Source organism: Malurus melanocephalus, unplaced genomic scaffold (genome assembly GCF_030028575.1).
Source record: "Malurus melanocephalus ecotype Western Australia unplaced genomic scaffold, MMel_1.1 scaffold_20, whole genome shotgun sequence".
Classification (NCBI taxonomy): Eukaryota; Metazoa; Chordata; class Aves; order Passeriformes; family Maluridae; genus Malurus; species Malurus melanocephalus.
In genome coordinates, this window is record NW_026623252.1 from 2,740,104 (window position 1) to 2,746,846 (window position 6,743).

The 6,743-nt window shown below is 48.4% G+C and overlaps 1 protein-coding gene across 2 annotated transcripts in view; it reads right to left on the bottom strand.

The window, feature by feature from the left end:
• IKZF2 (IKAROS family zinc finger 2) overlaps nucleotides 1–787 on the bottom strand; it is a 114,021-nt gene extending 113,234 nt beyond the window's left edge. For both annotated transcript variants that reach the window (XM_057389872.1, XM_057389871.1), the window contains exon 1: nucleotides 256–787. The gene's annotated coding sequence lies outside the window, so the exon portion shown is untranslated. The remainder of the gene's footprint in view (nucleotides 1–255) is intronic.
• Nucleotides 788–6,743: the final 5,956 nt, after the last annotated feature.

Sequence of the window (6,743 nt, forward strand, 5' to 3'; positions counted from 1 at the left end):
TTTTTTTTTATTTTTATTTTTTGGGCTAACAGCAACAAGTCATCGGCGCCCGCGGGGATGCTGCACAGCCGCGCTCGGCTCGGGGACCCTCCGCACACACAGACCCACACGGACGGACCGAGCCCCGCGTCCCCCCGGCCCCGGACGGAGCTGTCCCTCCCGCTGGGGAAAGAGGGACCGGGGAAGGAGAGGAGGGGAGGAGGGGAAGGGAGAAAGAAAAAGAAAGAAATAATAAGAAGCCAGGCGCAGATTTACCTCAGCCGCGCAGGCAGTGAGTCAGTTCCATCCCCCTTTTGTTTGTGTGTTTATTAGTGTCGGCTCCCTCTGCCCAGTGGAGGTGTGTTTGTGCACGGCAGTTGGCTGTGGGGGGACTAAGGCGGCGGAGGAGCCGTAGCTAAGGGTAATCCTGTTTTTACTTCCTCCATCTTCAGAGAGCAGAGGGTTAGCCTGGGACAGCTGGTCAAACCCCGAGAAACCGATCCGGCGGCGGCGGCGGCGGCCGCTCTCCCTCCCTCCCAGAGACACCCAGGCACACACTCATTCGCTCCCTCCTTCGCACACACTCCCTTCCCTTCCTCACGCACAGATACTCGCACTCCCTCCCTCACACACACACACACACACTGCCTCCCTCACAGATACAGGCACTCCCTCACACACACACACTCTCCCTCCCGCACACACATACACACTTCCTCCTTCACACACACTCTCCCTCCCTCAAGCTCAAACCCACACACACACACACTCATTCACTCCCTCCCTCACACTCAGTTCCTCCCTCACACGCACACTGTCTCTCCCTCAGTCACAGTCAGCCCCTCACACACACATTCTCACTCCCTCCCTCACACTCGGTCCTCTCTCTCTCACACACACACACACTCAATTCGCTCCCTCACACTCAGTTCCTCCCTCAAAGTCCCTCACACGGACACAGTGTCTCCCTCACTCGCATCCTCACCCGCACACACACACACTCACACCCAGTCCCACACACGGTCCCTCGCACTCACACTCGCGCCCCCCCTCCCTCACACTCTTTCCCGCCCCGCAGCGCCTCAGTCCCCGCGGGGCCGGCGCGGCGGGGGGCGGGTGCCCGCTGCCGGCGCGAGGCCGCTCAGCGCGCTCGGCAATCGATTACAGGACAAGTGCGGCCGCCGCCGCCGCCACAATGCGCGCCCCGCGCCTCACGCGGGCGGGCGCGCGCGCCCTGAGGGCACGGCCGCGGCCCCTGAGGGCGGCTCCGCTCCGGGCACCCCTCACACCCCTCCGGCCGCCGCCCAGGGGCTCCCGCAGGGCGGGCCGAGGTGCTGCYGGAGTCATGATTCAGCACTTCTATTTATAACCGACTGAGGGGCGGCCGAGCTTGTTACTTAATTAAACATTCACGGCYGATATGAGCGGAGTTTCTGGTCCGTTTACGCTTAGAGACAGCCCGGGTACAAGCAAAATCTCAATGTRGCATTCCCCCTCCCCACCGCTCCTGAGAAGTCGGTGTGCAGGGAAAAGTGGAAAAAGCAGCATTATTGTCCTGAGGGAAATCCTCGCGCTGCCCCGCAGCCAAGGCTGAAGGAGCAGCCTCGAGTATTTCCCACAGCGAGGGGACACCCCCACAGCGAGGAACCATCCCCACAGACCCGASCAGGGACCCAAAATCCCCACAACTGACAGGGTGAGTGTTTGACGTGCTTCCTCACAGTTTTCCCTGCTTTCCACAGGTCCTGGATCAGGTGCGACAGCATCGTCCTGCTTTCTTCTCTTTGAACTGCTGAGCGCTGGTGACCCTGGTAATGCCATCATTGGGCACCAGAGTTTACAGCCCATTAGGAAGCCCAGGCTGTGTCTATCGTATGCACGATATGCACAGACGTTATGAAATTTCAGTTTGCAAAGTTAAGCACACAAATACCAGGAAGCATTGGAATGCAGGCTGCCCATGCACCCTTGAGGCTTTTGACCCAACAAAGCGACTGATGGGAATATCAGAAGAGTTGTCCTTGATTTTCATTGGTACCAAAGGGGAGTAATGTGCATTTTCCCACTGAGTTTCAAATGTGCGCTGGTGGAAGTAYCTCCATCACTACATACCCACATTCTTTGTGTATCTAAGGCTCTAGGTACCAGAAAAAAMTTGCTTGGAGGCAAAATTTTAACTACAAGATCCTGAAGCAAAAGCCTTAACTCTTGCTCTCACTACACGTAAGCACAMCAGTGTTGTTAGAAACAAGGTAAGTCCTGGGTTTTATTAGCACCACCACKTCACACCAAATAAGATTCTGCTTTGTAGCAGCAGAGCCACCCAACCCTGAGAGAGGGAGAGAAACCCCACTTTGGAAAGGACACTAAATGATTCAGCCAGCCCAAAACACTGAAGTTAATTGACAACTCTCTACCCAGGACCACAAATTTGAGCCAATTAGTCATAATGCCACATCTGTGAAGTAGGTTTAACTTAACTCTTCTCATTTTGCATAGGAAGGATGCAGAAAGGTTAGGGGACTGGCCACAGAGAACACTCAGAGCTGAGCCTAGAAAGCAGACTTCATGTTTCCCACGCCTACATTTCAACAACTAGACTTGGCTTGCCTACACCAGAAAATAGACTGGCATAGCTGGAGCTGGGTAATTATACCGTAACCGTTTATGCTGGAATAACTCTCCTTGTGGACACTCTCCTCCAGATGGAAAGTGACTTCCCAAAAGCTGTCCAAATGAACTCACTCAACAGCACTCACTTTGAGTTTTGCCTTCCCCCCTTCATTTTGGGGGGTCAAAATTGCTGAGATGTGGGTCTCGGCAGCATTTTGAAGCCTTTGATCACTTTTACAGACCATTAAAAAGCAGGGACAAATGCAAAACATGTCATTGAAATACTACAAGTCTTGTTGTCAAGATTTTTATGGTGCTTTTCATCAAAATGTTGAAAACTGAAAGCTTCCAGCTGGCTCTCCTTACAGGTAATAACTTAATAGCTAACAGCTTTTCTCCCAAAGCTGCTGGGAACCTGCTTGAGCCATGGAAGCTGATGGGAAAAGCCAGACCCATCCTCTACAGTAAATATTTTCTGATTTTTTAATCCTGCTGCTCCACAAGCTTTCGAAACCAAATGAAGCTGTGAAAACAAGGAGGAGTGACCAAGGGAATAGTAAGGGGCAGGGAAYAAAGTGACAGGACTTGCCTTTGTAAATGAGCTTGCTAAGTCCAAGGGCTGCAGGGATGAGCACATCCTCACTACAGCAACATTGGGCTGAATCACTGGTTTAAAGGCAGAACTCAACTCTGGGTTCTAGCAGGAGCTCCACAGTGATTTACATCACTCAAGTCAGCAGAACCACTGTGGTGTTCTTGAGGGCCAAGTGGAAGCTTGGGGATCAGGAGAGCAGGATTCACATCCAAACATGACTGGAGGTTCTCTGTGTAATTTTGGCTGTCATTATTGCCCTGTGTTTCAGTTCTGCATTTCTAAAATGCAGCAATCCGTGCAATGAGAGCTTTTCCATGCAATGCTGAGCAGTGTCCCAAGAGCAATTCTCRGCTTTGCCAGGGAATTCTGCCACATTATAAGGGTCACTCTGGCACACYTCTGAAAAAACCATTCCTGGAGCTCCTGGGAGCCTCTTTCCATTGCCACCCACAGGAGCTCAGCCCTGCCTGCCCTGGGACAGTGTCCTGCCAYGGAAGTCCAGCTGTCCCAGGGATCACAGGTTGTGCCAACAGCCACCTACTCGAGAGCTGTGATGTCCTCCTTGGCACTTGCTCAGTCTCCCTGAGCTTCAGTTCCCCTCCTGTGTGCTGGAGATAACAGAACTCCCCGGTCTCGCAGGAGTTTAATTCCTCATCRTTTGACAGCAATGTGCTTTGATAGGTTTGATGGGCTCAGCCTGTTTCCAGCTAAATATTTAAACATTTAACCCATATAGATGTGTGCATATGCACATGCATGAGAATACCAATTCAAAACAGCCATCATGCTTTTAATGTGAATTCTGGTTTAAAGTTTCTAATTCCCCTTTTTTATATGCCTATATAAKGTCAAGGTGCTCTAGTTCACTCCCAAACCCTTCTATTAGGTATTCACAGAAATTGTAGCTCAGCACAGCCTAAGCTCAAGACTTARTTCATACTCAGCAAATTAAAAAAGACTTATGTGCCACAGTGTTGCCTGGGACAGCAGTGAACACGGCAGAGTAGCAGACCCCTGCATCAGCTCTCTCGCTGTTAGACTGAGCCTTCCCTTTCCACAGAAGGGGCACTTTGAAGGCAAACTGGATCCAGTCCCAATATACTTTGAAGAGGACAAACACAGAGCTTTCTTTACTTAACTGTGCATTGGGCAATCTAAAACACATATAAGCACTAATCTATTTGTTATTCCATCTCCTCCTTTTCCCTATAATAAAGCACTGTTTTATGCTTATATGTATCAATTAATAGACCTATAAAGAAAATAATGAACAACCTTGAATACCTTCAGCTCATACTCTATTAATTTTAAAAGGGRCGCAACATACTGTATCCCTTCTATATCACCAAGATAAAAGCCTTTAGATTATTCCTGTTAAAACAGTTGGTATTTTCAGGACATGCAGATGTAATTTATGGAGAGGCATAATACTCATAATAGCTCAAAGGCCACAGAAACTGTAGATCTGTGTCTGTTACTGTAGTCGTACAGGCATTCATTGTACAGAGAGCAGTTGAAAAGGCAGAGTATGTAATCTGAATACTAAATTTGTGAATAGTTTCTCACTTGGGCTGGTTAGGCTTTTCAAGCGCAGCGGATGCTTTGTGGGGGACTTTGTAAAACATTCTGCTAATATATCACATGGTTGCTGTATTTTCTTCTCTTATCTTTACTGTCAGAGCTTTATTCATGAAGGCACAATATTTGAATCTTAAAAGGGCACCAGCTCTTGCTTTCTGCTTTCCACCTGAATTCAGTGTGCTCTGTGTGAGACTGTTTTCACAACAAATATTTCTTCCTTTCTTTAGGTGTAACAACTAAAAGTGGACAACTTTAGGTGTATATAACCCGAAGTATATAAGAAATGGTTCTTTTCCCTCACCCTCACATATTCCAATTGCTATATTCAAGTTACTTGGAAAATAGTATTATATTTTCTTTTTTATCATCCACAATAAAAGTGTACAGATTTTGTCTTTTATTATAGAGATATAAATGTATATGGATATTTCATTTATGAGGAAGGGAAATTCTAAAGTGTCCTAACAAAATTTAATTATGACACAAGCTACTAACGGAGAATCCTTGAGCCTGGGATCATTTTTATTCGTTGCTTGTACAGCACCTAGCACAATGAGGATTTATGCATGACCTAGCTTCCCACTTAGTACTTCAACAAAAATAAGAATTAACTCTTGCYTTGCTTATGGCTGGAAAACACAGTGCCAACAGAGTTATATACATCCCATACTGCACAGAGARCACTGCAGAACTATGAAGCTCATGAAGCAGCCAATACAGAAGTGTGCTGGATCTATTTAAATTACTGGAGCTGCTCAAGGCAGCTAGGCAGACAGACAGTTGTTACTCAAGCTAAAATTTGGCAAAATTACAGGTGTCAATTATGTCAAGTTTTGCAAAGTACCAGGGAACATTCTGTGACWAACAACCAGGCTCACAACTTTGCTACAGCTGAAAATTTGGTGGGAATGGAGCTCTTCCACTTTTCTATTACCCCAAAGGTTAAATACCTAAAGGTAAAAAGTTGCCATTTGGGTTTGAAGGGGCTTCTACAACACAGAAGTCTTGTACYAAATGAACATTGTGGAAGCAGGTCTTGTAAGCCTTCCAACACTGACCTGTTGGGTTCAGCCTGCTCTACTCTGGCCATATTCTCAGTCCTCACACTGGGGGAAATACAGACTAGATACAGCCACCCAATGCATACAATTCTGAACTTGAAAACCACTACAGCTCTTTGAAGCTTGGCAGAACAATAAGGACATGTTCTCATTGAATTCAGCCTGCCTGTAAGTGCACAGCACTGGCCAGTGGCTTCCTGGGGTCCAGGAGCCACAGAGATGCCTCAGGTCAGCCTGRCACAAGCCTCAGCAGCCCAGGGTCCATCCCACAGCCCTAAACCAGTGATGATGACCAAGTCTGACCAAGAACCTTGATCCTCAGGCAAAGTTGCAGTGACAAGGCAGCTCAGACATCATGCCAAGAAGTCAGTCTGCAGGTCAGAATCAGCATGGTCCATGGCCAGGCAGGAGTCCAGCTCTTCTCAAAGCCCCAGCTCTGGGGCTGAGCTTAAACGAGCTTCTGACCCATGGTAGGAGCATGGCTGGAGGCCCCAGCTGAGGCTGATCAGGATGATTTAGGTTTATTAGCCAATCCAGCTTCAATTCTGGACAATATGGAGCAGTAWGGAAAGGAGTAGTTTGCCTTGCTATGAAGTGAGGTAGTCTCACTGTCTGTACMCCTCCTTGCTTTGCAGGAGCTGGCACAAAATCATGGAGCCATTTAGGCTGCAAGAGTCCTCTAAGATCATTGAGTCCAACTGAGGCCCCAGCACTGCCAGCCAGGCCCGYCACCAACCCAWGTCCCCAAGTGCCACATCTCCKTTAGTTAGGTGTCCACGTCCCCTTTACTGGAAAAGTGATGCTGTGCCTGAAGGGTGTAACTGGTGTGTTTAGTTCACATCACACCTTACTTTGCAGGAGCTTGCAGATCTCCCTGCAAGTTAAACAGGCTGTTTTCCCTGATTCTACTTGGG